The following is a 15,889-nucleotide window of genomic DNA, read 5'->3' as shown; positions in this document are numbered from 1 at the left end:
GTAGAACAACTGTAAAAATATAGACGGAAATCATTTGTACTACAAACACTCATCTACTAATAAATAGGTATATATTAATGTCTGGGTTGTCAAGTTTTATAAAATAATTTCTTATTAAAAAATTCTCCACATGACATACATATTTTCCCCAATACCACTAAATAAAAAGTAATGTTTATGATATGCTTTTTTATTTACGTTCATAATTTATTTTTTTTTTTATATTTTATTAGCCATATAAAAATAAAGTTAACATCATCCGTTCCCGCGATAGTCCGGTAATGTCGATAGTTCTACGTAACCGAAAGCACCCCGAATTCCTATATCAAAATTGTTCATTTGTCAAATTTATTTGACAATCATAAGTCCTTGGAGATTCATGTAAAATCAATTGGATAAGAAAACATTGTTTTATAAATAGAAAATCCTTATTCTGATCGAAGCTTTTTTGTTTCTTTTTTTCATAATTTAATTTTTTTCTAGATTTGCGGGAAAAAAATTAACAGTTAATTGGTTTAAAAAAAAGCTTCAATCAGGCCCTTGATTATTATGTATTCTTTAATTAAAATCTACTGAGTGGTTTTCGAATTACAGTTGTCACCAGTTAAAAAAAAATAGTTTTGAGAAAAACACATTTAAAGTTTCACCCGAGCCTTTCATTATTATTTGTCGAATAACTCGAAAAGTAATTAACGGATCAACTTGAAATTTTACACTTAACGAAAATTGAATAAACAAAAAATTTATTTTTTGAAATTCCTGACTACCAATAACCCTTTAATGTTTCTGTCTCCAAAAAGTTTATAAACAATTAATATGTAGTGTCGCTTAGTTGCCCCCATACTAAACAATATTTTGAATATGTTTGGAACTTCTTCGTTAAAATTAAATATTTTATTAAGAGCTATTTGTCATGATATGCTTTAATTTATAATCAAACCTGAAATCCATTATAAAAATTTTTATAAGAAAACTAAATTATCAATGGCAACCCTGACTACTAATACTGATATTGTTAAACAAATTCGAGGTAGCATTATCACAGATACACTTTTTGATAAATGATATATTTTGAAGCAGTTATTACAATTAATTACTCGGTAATTAATATAAAATTACATTTCGACCGCTCTTATTAAGCGCAGTTAATGATTTTTTTTTAAATAATTCTTATCATATTCACATCGAAATACATACATAAATATGTATATTTGTGTGTATGTAAGCACTGTTTAGGTATTTGTTATCTTTTCTTTGCATTTCGCAGCTCTCTCTCGATTTTGCTCTTCTACATTCTACTTCTCATAAAATTTAAGCTCTTTATTACACACACACACACATGCAATGTCATTTGTATGATTACTCTTCTACACTGCTCGGCCGCACGATTTGTTATATAAACAAAAAGCACATTTTTCCCTAACGTAATAAACAAACAATTTTTCATCAGTCAAAATTCTGCGTATAAGTATGTGCTATGTGCATATGTATGTATAAAAAGCATACATTTTTCCAACCATATGTTACAATACATACAGACATACTTGTTATATTTTTCGGCTTGTTTTTTGCCTAAAAAACAGTTAGTATGTGGGGCGTGACAGCGTTAATTAACTTATGAGTGGTCATACGGAAACGTTGTGCTTTGCCGAAAAAAAAAACAATTGTGATTTGCTTAAATTAAATAATCAAGTTCGGCAGTTAAAGTGAAGAGCGCACACGTAATCGCGCTTTTGCAGTTGTTGTAGGTATAAAAACACGAAGCACATGTGCATTTTCACTGCAGGTGAATGAATAGCCAGTAAATGTTCTAGAAGCAAATGAAAAGCGTGAATGTAAAAGTTGAAGAATTGGCCCCTTACCCCCGCACAATGACAAGCACTTGCGAGATGCTTATTTAATACAAACATACATACTTACATGCGGTCGTATGTATGTATGTTTAGCATTATAAAATCTTTTTATACTGTTTATTCGAAAACCTAACGGTTCGCTGATTCTATGTCACCTAAATACAAGGTTTTCAAGTACATTCACCACGGTATCGCCTATAAATTGAACAATTTTTTCTTACTGTTTAGATGCGGCTTGCGTTTGATTCTAGAAATGCCCAATTATTGTTTTGTGCTTTTTTGTTGATTGGTTTTTTTTTTTACTTTCAAAAGTCATAGCAAGCATTTGTTGTTGTTGCTAATATCTCAACACAGCCAGTCATTGAGCACGCGCTTGTTAAACACGCCTCACAGTTGCTGTCACTCTGATGGCTACTGTCATTGCCAGCTCATACAAACATTTACAAAAGTACATATATGTATTGTATATACATATATACAAAAATGTTTATATACGAACATTCTTTAAAATCTAAAATTGTCAACCAACTCGAGCATCAACAAATAAGTTGTATATTTGCATATATATTATACATACATACATACATATGCGCAGATAACACAACAATTTATATTTTCTATACACTGTTTTCTGTTTTTTTTCTTTTCTATATCGGTTGTATTTGTACTTAAGTGAATTTGGTCGTTATTCCCCACTCCACTAACCAACCATTTTCTGCTCATTTAAATGCACACAACCATACATATGTACATATTCAATTAATTTACACTTCATCATTTTGAGTAGCTGACTTAACACCAGCACCAGAACAAACTAATACATATTAAATTAAATATCAACATACACAGCCATGTACACACACGAGTCAACAAATAACTAACCGGACATTTGCGGGCAATGAGAATGACAGCCGAATAGCCGAAAGGCAATGTAGAAAAAAACCCTAGACGAGGCACAATATGCGTATGAATAGAGGCAAACTTAGTAGCGTCCGATAGCATTTTTGTTTTGTATATTGTTTTTGTCGTTGTTGTTATTTTTGAACAAGGAGAGCGAGTGCGCTCATTTGTGTACACAAGAGGTCAAATTAAGCAAATAGAGTGGAGAGTTGCCATACGCTATTAATTAGAATTAATGATTTTATGTGACAAGAAGAGATGTACCGTTATATATGACAGCTAGCTTAATTAATGACACAACAAAAGACATTGTTTCGACAAAAAAACTAATTTTATTCTAAAAAAAAAAATTAAAATGAAAAAAATCTAAAAATAAAAAAAATCTAAAAATAAAAAAATTATTCAACGCTATTCCCTTTCCACTGAAGCGTTAAACAATTATCGCAACCTATTCCTAAGTCGTATAAGAAGTACAATAATTGCTCAAATAGCGTAAGCATGGCAAGTGCTTTAAGTTCTCTGCTTTACTCTCTCTCTCTCTCTCTCTCTCTCTCTCTCTCGCGTTAATTATTCAACGCTATTCCCTCTCCACTGAAGCGTTAAACAATTATCGCAACCTTTTCCGAAGTCATATAAGAAGTTTAACTTCAAAAATCTAAAAATAAAATTATTTTTAAACATTCAAAAATACCTACATACGATAGTGGAACTTGCATAACTCGAACATCTCCATAATTCCATTTTTTGAATTGGCAATAGTGTTTAGAAATCAAATTTTAATTTCATAAATCGAACTTTTATAACTCGAAGATCTCCATAATTCGAACTTTCTAGGCAGAACTTTAAAAGAGTCCTTCTATATCGTATGGAGGCGAACAAAAAATATGATATAACACTTATAGATTACATAAATCAGGTAACAAAAGCATGAGATACCGACGTCAGAGCCAAATAATAGCAAACTACAACAATCTAAATTACAGATTACATGATTTAACGTATGTACATAAAACTTTATGCGAAGTAAATAAATAAAACTGAGTATAAATCTATATATTACACCATTTCGAAAAAAAATATATTTTAAGGAAACTTTCTATAACTCGAAGTTTTTTTGTGGATTATGGTGATTCGAGTTAGAGAAGTTCCTCTGTAGTTTCATGCTAGTTTAAATTAGATAAGTATAATTCAATTTCAATTTTCGATACCAGCTTTAACGTAATTTTAATGTCGTCTCCAGGTGTTTTATTAACAATAATACTTCAATAAAATACAAGAATTATCATCAAATTTTAGATATTAACCCATTAAATGCTTGCTTTCCTTTGAAAGCCGTCATGCTTGGTTTCAAGATTTAATAAAGCTTCAAAGCATGGAATAGCTTACAGCGAACAGAAATCCAATTGGAAATCCCTTCATTATATATTAGAAGTTTTTTAAAAATATATATATGGCAACGCAAAAGTTTAAAAGCATTTTGTGAGAGTCACTGCATCGTATAAGTACATATATATATACATACATATGTGTTTGTAAATATATGTATGTACCCATGCATAAGCATTTGCGTTTCTTTCTTGTTTACTTTTTTTTTTGTTGATTTGAGCATTTTTTTTGTTTCAACGCGTTTCGCGATATGATACGAACCCTACCGAACAGCTACAACAGCTAAGCCGAATTGTTTGATTTAGGTTTTTCTTCATACAAATTGTATGCAAAATTTTTAGCATACTTTTACTACCATTTTTATGAAGATTTGCATATTTTTTTATATAAACTTGTTGTTGTAAACATGAGTGTTGACGCACACTCTTAATTACGTTTTACTTGCACACACACATACATTATTGCATATTGAAACTGCATTGAGAGCGCGCTGCGAAGAGCTAAAGAGCTACTATCAATAACGTTGTGCGCTCAGCACGCCGCTGCGACTGCCCAAACCGGGTATAGCAGTTTTGACGTTGGTGACACACTCTCTCCGCAAACGTAACGCAATGCATTGTTGCTATCGCTGCTATGTACACTTTCTTGTATTGTATGGGTATTTCAATTGGATGTTGCGTTGTTATTTTTGTTTATAGCATATTCATATATGTATGTAAGTCTATAATATATACACAAACATATACATAATTATTGTATATAGTATATTCTTAGTGTAGTCGAACAGCAAGCAACGTGGTGTTATACCTCTTTGTTGTTCTTGCGGTGACTGGCACAATGCTTGTTGCTCATATGGTTGTTGTTATTATTTTACTACTGCTGTATGTGAGTGTGTGTGCGTACTATATTTGTTTGTTGTATTTGCCGCTATCTCATTACTCTTTCGAACTGTGATTATTGTTGCTATCGCCTCATAACACCCCACCCTATCAGCACGACAACGCGGCAGTAAGCAGTAAGCAACGTTGACTTTATCGTCGACGTCAATGTCGGTATTGGTATCCATCGGTATCGACGTCGCTGTTGTCGTTTGTTGGCATCGACTCGGGTATCTGCTGTCGTCGTTACGTTGCTGCTATTGCTGGCATAATTCGCGACCGCAACGTAATTTGTTTTGTGCCTTTCAACTAGACGGATGATTTTTTCGCTGACTACACAACGAGTAGATAGCGCGTTTTTTCACATTGTTACATTGTTTAAATGTCTACAACAAATTATAATTTAATATTTTTCGCGTATAAAGTGCATACAGCACACAGCTAAAGTTGTATGCGCTGGAATAAATACTTATACATACATATGTGTGACAAATTTTATCATTGTTGTGTATATTTTGTGTGTGACTCGCCAGAGTGAATTGCAAAAAGTTACGGAATATCTACTTATTTAAAACTTATTCAATACTTTAAGATTCCAAATATTTTAAATAATAAAGCTATGCAAGTGTTGTTATATGCATAATTAAACAGGAAAACGAAAAAGCCTGTGAAAATTTTCCACCCACGTTGGTGATTTGCAAAGAGCAGCGAAATAGCGTTGGCAGCGCCAATCATCGTTGGCAGTGGCGCTGTGAAAGCGAGCAAGACAGAAAGTCGACGTTGAAATTAAAAGAAATTTGCAGTGCAGAAATTGTGTGTATGAGTGTGTGCATTTTGCAAAAATCGAAATAAAAAACGGCAAACGCTATGAAAGTTGTAAAAATACACTCAAAAACAAAAAAACATTTACGGACATAAGTATATGAAAACAGCAATAAAACATTTAAAGCAATTAACTACAGAGACAGACTCTGTATACTGTGCATTCTCGTGTACAAATCAAATTGTTTCAAAAGAAAAACAAAAACAAAGAGACAGCTTATTAAAACCCATAGCAAATTGCTTATTCAAAATACATACCCATTTCAGCAGACTACCAGAAGTTAAATATGAAAAGATACTATTACTAAATATAATATACTCATATTCAGACAATCATAACAACAATTCATATAGATTATACACATTAAAACAAACGAAACGGACAAGTGCAAGTGTAGTATATAGCGTTTCGAATTCGTAACTATCCGATTGCAAACTCATTGACCGCATACCGAGTAATCGCTACATACACACACACACGATAGCCAGTATATATTGCGGAGAGCAGTGTCATCAGCAGCAACAGCAGCGCATACAAAAACCGAATACACGCGTGCTTTTAAGTTGTGTGTGAAGCACACGTCAATAGCGCAGGCAGTCAGAGCGTCGAATCAGTGGGAGTGCTTTTGTGTGTGAGTGTGTAAATGACCGTTTGAAAAACGAGTAGGAGCAAAAGTGTAGTAGGCCAAATAGGGAGGAGAAGCGGCGGCACAACCGATTGAGCATTTAACGAGGCGGTGGAGCAGCAAGCCTATATTTATGTGAGTGTGTGCAATTTAATGCAAAATATTTATAAATTAAGCGTTTAAATTTTAAAGTATTACAAACGTACATATTTATATATAATTTATGTACAACTCTGTGCAAAAAATCTTACTAGTACCGTGCGTTTTGAAAAATTTATGACATAAAGCTGCTCATTTTTTATATTTTAATTTGGGCAAGTCTGCTTTAGCTGCTTACAACTTTTTTTTACCTATATTTTAAAAGTAATATTTTTTTATTAAATAATATTTTAACAAAGGCATTGTGAATCATGCAAAGTGAGCGCATACTTTTTGCATAATCAGGCTTATGAAAATACATACAAGTGTAGAACACGCGATACAAAGAAATCTATATAAAGTGATAGCTACTAGCTATGAAGTAAGTGAATAAGTGAATTTCATCCTAATTTTTGTCTCTTTAACCACTTGCTGTTGTTTAGAAAATCTTCTTATTTTTGTTGTCATTAAAAACATGAAAACATTTTAAAGAAATAAATAAAAGTTTAAATTTTTTTTTTATTTTTTTAAAATAATATTTTTTATTTTTTGAATAAATTTGTTTTTATTTTTTTTTTTAATTTTTTTTATTTTTTAAATGATTTTTTTTTTATTTTTTAAATTTTAAAAATAAAATTAAATTTTTTAATAAAATTTTAATTTTTTGTCTAAATAAAATTTTAAATTTCTTTTTTCTTTTTTTAATTAAATTTTAAATTTTTTTATTTTCTCAATACAATTTTAATGTTTTTTTATTTTTTAAATAAATTTTAAATATTTTTTTTTATTTTTTCTAAATAAAATTTTAAATTTCTTTTTTCTTTTTTTAATTAGATTTTAAATTTTTTTATTTTCTAAATACAATTTTAATGTTTTTTATTTTTTAAATAAATTTTTACTTTTTTTTAATTTTTAAATAAATGTTTAATATTTTTTTTTAAATAAATTTTTAATATTTTTTTTTAAATAAATTTAAATTTTTTTTTTATTTTTTAAATAAATTTTTAATTTGTTTAATTTATTATATTTTCAAATTTTATTTTAATTCTTTTTATAATTTATTTAATATTTTTTTGTTATATTTTTAAATTTATTTCATAATTTTTTCATAATACTTTTCGTAGAGTAAATTTTCATATTTTGCATTTAATGAGTGTATTGCTAAAATATTGTACCAAAGTACAAAGTGCGTCCACCCGTAAAGCAGCTTATCTCATTCTACAAAAATCTTATTAATTAAGAAATAACCAAAATCTATGGGAGTATAATGTACGCGTTCATTCTGTCATAGTTTTTTTTTGTGTATTTGTAGGAAAAAAATTATTTAGGAGATACATATTTTTTTCTGCAACGCGTACGTTAAATGTGTCATCGCTTACCCAGGCGTCCACTCATTCTATAGTTATACAGCATACAAACATTTGTATATGTACAAGTACATTGGTGTGTATACTGTAACTTTATCTAAATTTTCATGTGCATCATTTTTGCCGCCTACGTCACTGCACCGCCCCATAAACTAGGCAAAGCAACACGTTACGGATATGTGCGAGACATACCTACAAAAAAATATATATATTAATATATTAGTGATGCTTTAAGTACGAGTCTGAGTATGAGTACTCGTAGTACTCGCATTTTCATTGTTACAATAGTGTGCAATAAAAATGCAATGATAAGTGGAAAAAAGTTTTGATTTATAATATTCTGTTTTACATAATTTTCTTTAACCTTGTTCAGGAGTCCTTAAAAATCATAAACAAATATTTTTTTTTATTTCATGTGATTTTTTCATGCCTTTGCATTTTTTGCGAGTGTAATACAGAGTCTGTCTCTATAGTTAATTGCTATTGCTTTAAATGTACTTTTATACAGATTTGCGCTCTTTTTCTTCGGTTTTCTTTTCGATAGTGTAAATTTTGTTGAAAAAATTGCTGAAAAGTCTGGCTATGCTATTTTAAGGCGCATATCATTTATTATTCATGCATTTTAGATTTACTGGTATTTCGTATGAGTTCAATTAACTGTTTCCCTTTTTATGAAAAAAAATGTGAAAAAGGAAATTAAAATTAATATAAATGCGGTTGAAGTGTGTATGTATCTGCGTACATACATACGTACACACATAATAAACTCACACTTTTCTGATACCCTCTCGATGTTTAATTTGATAATGAGTTTTTGTATATATGTGTTGGTACTCCAAGCGTGTGCCTGCATACGTGTGAATGTCATAATTTGATTTTTTTTTATTTTATTTGGCTTCATTCGAATTTTTTAATTATTTTTGAATTTTAATATATTCGTTTTAATTTTTTTGTTGTTACTTTTTTAATTTTTTTTTCGAATTTTTTTTAATAATTTGTGCTTTTTGAATTTTTTGGGATTGATTTTAATTTGTTAATTATTTCTGATTTTTTATTTGTTTTTTTTTTAAATATTTATATTTTTAATATAATTACTTTTTAAATAAATATTTTATTATTATTATTTTTTTTAATATCTTATTGTTATTTTTTTTTAATATTTTGTTATCGTTTTAAATATATTTTTTTTAATATTTTATTATTATTTTAAATATTTTATTTAATATCTTATTACTATTTAAAAAAAATTTTTACTTTTTTTATTATTATTTTAATTTTTTTTTTAATATATTATTATTGTTTTTTTTTAATATTTTATTATTGTTTTTTTTTTTTAATATTTTATTATTATTTTAAATATTTTTTATTATTCTTAATTTAAATTTTTTTTTTTAATATTAATTTTTGTTTATATTTTATTATTATTATTTCTTAATATTTTATTATTATTTTAGATATTATATATTTTTTTATGTTTTTTTAATATATTTTTTTTAATGTTTTTTTTAATATACATATATTTTTTTAATATATATTTTTTATTATAATTATTTTTTCAGTTTTATTTTTGGTATATTTTTTACTCTAAAATTCGCAATTTTTTCGAATTCATCACTACTCCTTTCTTCATTGTCTTCTTTATAGCAAATTGTTAATTTATTTTCATTGCATTTTATCTAAATGCTCTTCTGCTTCGTAGTATTGTACACAGTGCCGGTGACTCGCATTTTCCTTATTTATACTCATGCATACATATGTACATATCCGTATATTTACATTGTTCTGTATTTATTTTCATTCCGTCTGTTTTATACAAATCTTGATTCGTACGCTTCACACTGTCAGTCATCAATGTCTGATTGGCTCTAGTGTCACGTCTATGATGTATGTATGTATGTTCCTTTATTTGTATTGATTTGACTCGCTTCGTTTGGCGTTTATGACAGTTTTTTGACGTTTTTTCTATGGCTTATTTCTTGGGGTGAATTATTTATTGTTGAGTACTGCTAACCGCAGCACTTAAGTGCTTAATAATAAGGCAGTAATTATTAGATATAACGTTTTTTTTATTTAATTTAAATCTTGTTTACTTTTTTGTATGTGTGTTTGTATGTCTGAAACATTAATTGGATTAATAATGGAATTTTAACGGCATACAGACAATAATTTCATTTGGTATGTTGTAGTATTTTTAAAGTTTCTAGTTAGACAGATTTATTTTTTTTTTTCAGTCTAATGCTTATCTACATACTATACCTATTTTGCATAGTTTTTAAAATCAGTTAAAGAAATTTACATACATACATTTACATTCAAGTGGATAAACATTTTTTGAATTTCTGAATGATGTAATTCACCTAGAATGGTGTTGTCGCCACTTTTGCCACTACAAACCAATTTATTTTTGTTGTTGCTTTTGTTAAACGGCACCATCTGAGCGCTTGTGACATCGTCGACAATTTCGTTGGGAGGTAGTGCGAGTGCGTTTAGCACAAACATGAGTAGTTACTTATATATCAATAATATTCAATATTTGACGACTCAGTTGTTAGTGCATCTTCCATGTCATGTCAGTTTAATAAATACTACATTTGTAAGTTGTATTTGTATTTTTTTGTGAAATTTATCGAGTAATAATAACTACATATGAACTGTAGATTTATGTCTAACATTTTCTCCGTTCTTCCTGCATTTTTTCTTATTTTTTTTTACTGCTTTGCTGGAACTCATAACAGAGTCGGCATTAGTGGCTAATTTCTATAGCTTTCCACAACCTTTGAGAACCCCAGCCATTTAGAAGTTGTCTCGGTACCAACCAGGCTTTTATATTTTTCTTCTAGTAATTTTCATTGTTGAGTTTGTTGCTTGTTGAAGATTTGAAAAGCTTTTAGTGAGGTTAGGATGAAACATTCAATACATTACGAAGTATCTGAATACAGTAGATCAACCAATAAGAAATCTTAGACGACCAAACAGCATACTAAATATATATGATCTGCTGATATATGGAATTGCATATCTATAGATATATATGCTTGTATATGAATGTAGATTTGCGTTGCTTCTCTGCAATAACTTTCTAGCAGCGTTTGCTTACCTCGACGTGCCGCATTTCGTTTGTTTTTGTTGCCTTTTTTGTGATTTTTTTCTTTCTTTTTTGTAAACTGATTAAGGAAGCAACGCACATACCTACACGCCCACCACCCGCCGCTTCAAATCGCTAAGGCCTGCCCACACTTTGCAACAGCCGCTGCCAGAATAGCACCCAAAACATAGGTATTTTTTTGCAGCTGTGTGTGTGTGTATGGGCGACAACTGTGCGCATTGTTTTTGTAATTTAATGTTATTTATATATTTTTTTGTTGTTATACATTAGCATTTTAAAAATATAACCAATGTGTATACTCATGCACGAGTAGCAATGTGTATTTGTAGTTGTAGTTTTAAAAATTGCGTTTAGCATTTTTCTACTCTTTGCCGGCAAGCGTTCTTTTACCAATACTTTAGCATAAAATACACATATCAGCTATTTAAATAAAATAAAGTAGAAAGAAAACGCAGCGAAGGAAAGTAAAGTGAGAAAAGTGAATATAAACTGATTGTTTGTTGGGCCGATGTGTGTAGTGAAGCCCCGAAACGTCAACGTCAATGACAAACAGTGACGACGACTGCAATACAACGTGTTGTACAACAAAAATACAAAATATAAAAAAAAATAAATACAAATACTATGCTCTTCTATATATGCGAGAATCTTCTATGTATAAAATGCTAGCTAGAAAGAATTAAGACGCGACTGAAGAAAATATACGAAATAAAAATATTTATGTGCAGAAATGCCTTTCCGTTGTCATCGTCGTCGTAGTCGTTCATTCGCTTCCTCGTTTCCTATTTCGCCGTATTGTTGTATAACAATATGCTTTTCGCTTTTTGCTACAGTGACGCTTCCGTCAACCTATCTTGTGAAAATTTATTTCAAGTATTGTAACAAATGAACGCACTGTCAGCTTACTACTTAGTACTCAATCTGTCACATGCGAAACCCTCCTTTGTAGGCCTCCCGATGCCCAGTGCCTTTATATTTTCTTCGCGTCAACTTATTAATTCAATATATTCAAAGCTAGAAGCAAAATATTTCTATTTTGTCGGCTTGTCGCCATTTGCTTAAAATACATTTATGCAAGTCTCAAGTGCTCATACCGCTATTATTATTTCAGTTACCCCCTTATCTTATCTATTTGTACACGAATTTGCTTTTTTCTCACTATTTCGAAGGTTTTTTCGGTTTGTTGTTGTGTTTTGTTTATTCTCTCTATATATATGCATTTTATTTGTTGACGGAATATTAGATAATTTTTTGTTTGTCTCAGCGAGTAGTTAATTTTGCAACACTCGTTAGTTGCCGGTGGTTAATGAGAACTGTTGTGGGGAAATATATTCACCTTGAATTGGAATGAAGTGTACATGTCTTATCGGAGTAAAGTAAAAATAGTAATTTGAAATATAATAGATCATTAAAAAAATAATACAACTTTTGAATAAATTAGATATAATAAAATTAAAGAAATTAAATGAAAATAAAATAAATAAAAAATAATAATAATGCGAAATTATTGAAAAAAAGTAAAATAATTTGACATATAATGAATATAAAGAATAATAATAATAATAATTTGACACAAAAATAATAATTAAAATAAATTATATATAGTAAACTAAAAAACAATATAATAATAATTTTATTAAATTAAACAACGTAAAATAATATCAATGTTCATTTATTGAAAAAAGTAAAACAAATAATGTTAAATATAATAAATTAAATTAGCCATGTATGATAAATTTAAATTAATGAATCTGCCTCGATAGTAAAATTTAAATTTTTTTCCCTGGTCAAATAGTTCGATTTATGGAACCAAATTTGTATGAAATTTGACATCTATTGCCAATTCTAGATTTCGAGTTACGGAGAACTTCGAGTTATGGATGTTACACTGTGTATTTAAAAATACAAAATCATAAAAATACTATAATAAATTAACAAAAATATAATTTTATTCAATTTAAAAACGATAAAAAATAATAATAACAAAACGAAAAAACATAAAAAATAATAACAAAACGAAAAACATAAGTAAGAATATTAACTAAAGTATAATTTAAAAAAAATTAAATAATATAAAATTTATTTGAAAAAAAGTAAACAATGTAAAACGGATCAAACGCTTCGGGGATTCTGTAACATTAGAGGAAATAACACAAATTTTACTATAAAATATTAAAAAAAAATAATTAAACTGAAATTAAAAAATTATAATAGTTGTAATAGAATAAAATTAAAAAAGTTAAAAATCAGTAATATTATTTATACTTATAATAAAAGCTATAAAAATTTAAAAAAATATAAATAATAATTATAATCCAATAAATGTATTATTAATAAATTACTATGGTCTTTTCAACACATCTATCGCTTCTCATAAAGTTTCAAATTCGAGGAATTGCTTTATGAAAGTATAAATGCATAAAGAAAAATATATATAAAAATCTTAAGCACAAAATTTGGAAAAATATATGTACATATATTTATGTACATTCATGCATACTAATGAACTAAAATAGCACTGTAGCAATGTGGCATTATTAGAAGACAACTATGTGAATGACACATATAAATTAAAGCAAAAAAAAGCTTAAAAATGTTGAACAAAACTACAAAGCTGACTATTTATGTTTAAATAATTTGAAGTGTGCTTGCTTTATATATGTACATACTTCTGTATTCGCTTTGTTTTTAAGGTGTACACGGAAATGCTATTGAACTGCATGTACGAATTTGTTCACAGATTAAAGCGAATGTTCGAAAGATTTTCACAAATTTAAAGGCAACTGACTGACAGCAGAAAAAAATCGATAATAAAAATGTTCAAGCATGGAAATAATTAGTTAAATATTAGAAACATAAATACAAAAGTATGCATGATATTAAATTTCGCATTTAGCCACCTCCTACTTCCTGATTTCTAGTATTTTCTTAGTTAGCATATGCATTTTAGACAAAATTAAGTTTGATGCTGTTCAATTTGTTAAGTAAAATAAAAAAAATTCTAGAAACTTTCCTGCAAGCCAAAAAAGCATTTTGCCGCTATTTATAGCCTTAATTAAGTAGTAGAAAAAATTAAACTAAGCACAAATCAGCGGCACACACACACATATTTGTCGACATGCAGCCAGCCAACACGAGCATAGCAACCCTGAGTGCCGCTTTATTGTTGGCAACACGTTGCTGTCGCCTGCTGTTTTAAGAACATTGTGCTCTTATTTAAGACGCCAACAACAGCTGCACCACTGAGTTGATTCAACAACAACTCTATTAGTTAGAATAAAAGCCAAAAATATACACAAACATACATATGAACACAATTGGATAAATGCATTGCACTTAATGACAACATTGTTACATGCTATTTGCCGCGCACCTCTGTCTCCTGTTGGCTTTTTTATTTGCATTATAAAACACTTTTGTTATTTTTAATTTTGTCTCAGAAGAAAATTGGCATGAACTTCCTTGAACTTGTTGCGAAAGACAAAAACTGAAAAGCGTTGCTAAATTATTACACGGTTACACGGTTTTTATTGTAGTTTCAAAAGGTGTCACGCTAATAATGAGATTTAATTTTTGGCAGCTTATCGTCAGGTTACTTGTTTATTGACGAGTTGTCAAATTGACATTGACAGTTAGTTTTTTGACACTTCAATAATTATTTACTGTTAATTTTAATTTTTTTTAATTATCTGTATTTTTTTATAATTTTTGTTGAAGCATCCGAAAATTTTCTCCAAATTATTTTGAAGAATTTTGGTGTGATACAAATCCGGAAAAAAATTTTACATTAGAACACCCCTAATAGTTGCATTAAGTCGCGTTAATTTTTGGCAGCTTATCGTCAGGTTACTTGTTTATTGATGAGTTGTCAAATTGACATTGACAGTTAGTTGGTTGACATTTCAATAATTTTTTACTCTTATACAGTTAGATTAGATGACTGCTGAATTAAAATTTATTTATTATTATTATTATTGTTGTAGCAGCAGAACATGGTCTCTAAATTATTTTGAAGAATTTTGGTGTGATACAAATCCGTATAAAAATATTGCATTAGAACACCGCTAATAGTTGCATTAAGTCAATTATTCCCCTGGATTTGCGCTAATATGCTTGCCAATAACTCCAGTAATAGCCGCTTTGCCGCCGAAATTGGTGTACAATCTTAATAAAAAAAAACTAAAAATGATTTCTCGTGCTTTTATAAGCTTGGCACAAATTCAACTACAGCTGTTGTCAACTTACTGCTTACTGTGCTGACAGGGATCGCTAGTTTTGACTACCACTAAAACCTGGTGGTTCAGTTGCACCCCCGGCTGCAGTGGCCTCTGCTCTGATAACTATATACATCAACTTAGAATACCACATGCGGTCGGTTACAACAAAACAGCGCAGCGCAGTGTTCGTTTGGTCAGTCTGTTTGTTGTATTATAAGTGTACCAAATTCAAATCTGCTACACTTTCTTTGTCTGTTAGCGACTCTTACGTGACGCTGATTACTTACTTACTCACATTTTCCTTGTTTGATTTTTCCCCCAACGCCGCGAACTCAATTGTGTGTGTCGTTGCATTGAGTTATTATTGATTTCTTTTACATTTCAACAACGTCTGTTGCTTGCAACACAGCTGGCTATTATTAGCAACATTTACATATGTACATTTGTTTGTATGTATGTAGTTACATATGACTGTGTGTGCAGCATTTGCAGTTGCTAAGGCTTGTCTTCATCGTATTTTCTACTTTTCCACATTTACATTTTTCCTAACAATTCTTATGCCAACATGCAAACATAGTGTACAAGAAAATGTGCCA

General features: G+C 29.2%; 1 protein-coding gene across 2 annotated transcripts in view; it reads left to right on the top strand.

Moving 5' to 3' along the window:
- LOC105216271 (dual specificity protein kinase splA) overlaps positions 1 to 15,889 on the top strand; it is a 66,347-nt gene that overhangs the window by 19,308 nt on the left and 31,150 nt on the right. Inside the window, exon 1 of one of the 2 annotated variants that reach the window (XM_011190678.3) lies at positions 4,397 to 6,600. The exons of the other annotated variant lie outside the window; for it this stretch is intronic. The gene's annotated coding sequence lies outside the window, so the exon portion shown is untranslated. Of the gene's footprint in view, positions 1 to 4,396; positions 6,601 to 15,889 lie in introns of those variants that run through there. 2 annotated transcript variants of the gene reach the window in all.

Source organism: Zeugodacus cucurbitae, chromosome 5, assembly GCF_028554725.1.
Source record: "Zeugodacus cucurbitae isolate PBARC_wt_2022May chromosome 5, idZeuCucr1.2, whole genome shotgun sequence".
NCBI lineage: Eukaryota > Metazoa > Arthropoda > Insecta > Diptera > Tephritidae > Zeugodacus > Zeugodacus cucurbitae.
This window is presented reverse-complemented; position numbering and strand designations above follow the sequence as displayed.